The sequence below is a fragment of the Sturnira hondurensis genome, unplaced genomic scaffold, assembly GCF_014824575.4.
Source record: "Sturnira hondurensis isolate 20B ecotype Veracruz unplaced genomic scaffold, ASM1482457v3 Scaffold0001074, whole genome shotgun sequence".
Taxonomy (NCBI): Eukaryota; Metazoa; Chordata; class Mammalia; order Chiroptera; family Phyllostomidae; genus Sturnira; species Sturnira hondurensis.
The window spans coordinates 2,014,369-2,015,698 of NW_028073705.1; the positions used below are offsets into that span (position 1 = coordinate 2,014,369).

The 1,330-nt window shown below is 33.8% G+C and overlaps 1 pseudogene; it reads left to right on the forward strand.

The window, feature by feature from the left end:
* Positions 1-850: 850 nt before the first annotated feature.
* Positions 851-1,018, forward strand: LOC118997122 (uncharacterized; annotated as a pseudogene).
* The last annotated feature ends 312 nt before the right edge of the window (positions 1,019-1,330 follow it).

Sequence of the window (1,330 nt, forward strand, 5' to 3'; positions counted from 1 at the left end):
AATTCATATTGGAAACTAATATTACATTTTCCCCTTTTGGGGTATATGAGATTTAAGTGTGCAGTCTGCACAAAAGCAAATAAGTTGGATTTTTTAAGCCTATATAGAAGACAAAAATTCAGAGATAGTTGGGGTTTATTCTTATGAACAGTACCTACATACAAAAGTCACTTCTTTTTCAAGTTGGAGATAAGATTTATATCCTTGAACCAGTTATCTGCTGTGGTATTGCATCCTGATGAGTACATGGCTTCTGCAACTCACTTGACTATGTCTGCTGACTTATTACTTATCAAGTAAGGACCTTCGGGCTGCTCACTGGTATATAGTTCAAGATTTTCTGTGTAAAATAGTTTTGAATCAACCATAGCAAAAAAAATTATTCTATGTTTACTGGGCATGTATGGAATATATTGTCTAAACCCATGTTCGTCTCTAAATCCAGGCAGCATTTCACCTATTGTTATGTTCTGTCCCATAGAGTAACATAATTATCAATTTTCTACAAATTCTGAGAAAATGTCTTTCACTGCAGCTAATTTGTCCACTTTCAGGCATTCTAACCTCATAATTTTGTCATCAAAACTGATACAATAATGAATAAATCCAAATCTCCATAAAGATATCATAAGTCTAAAAGGTTCAATCCCACTACCATCTGTAGCCCATAAAACCTGCAAATTTAGCTGATTGTTGCAATATAAACCACTATATGTAACAGGTCTAAAACTGCTTTTGATTCAGTTTTGTCTATCTGCTTAAGATCTCTTTCTCATGAAAACCAGTTCAAGATAGAATTGATGTCTTTAGTTGTATAAAATAAGATTAGAGGTAAAATATCATTTGAGTTATCACTTTGGAGCCTTTTGGCTAAGATCAAGTGTAGTATCTGTTCTTATCGGTTTAAAATATCATCTGTAATAAAGCAGTGCCAAGTTTCAAGTTCTGTTTTGGCATTTTTGTGTTTGGCCGAACTAACAGAAGTTGACACAAAATATTCTGCAGCTGTTTTCTAATTTATATTCTTTTTTAAAATTCTTTATTGTTGTTCAAGTACATTTGTCTGCATTTTCACCCCATCATGACCCTCTGCCCCACCCATCCCTGCCTTTCACCCTGGTACTCAGCCTCTTTGGCTTTGTCCATGTGTCCTTCATACATGTTCCTTGATGCCCTTCCCATTATTCCCTATTATTTCTCTCCCTCTTCCTCTCTGATTACCTTCGGATTACATTTGTTTCACTTTTGTATTTTTTAATTGAAAAATAATTTTTTAATTTATTTAATTATTTTCCAAGTACAGTTTTCTGTCTATTACTCCCATCCCATC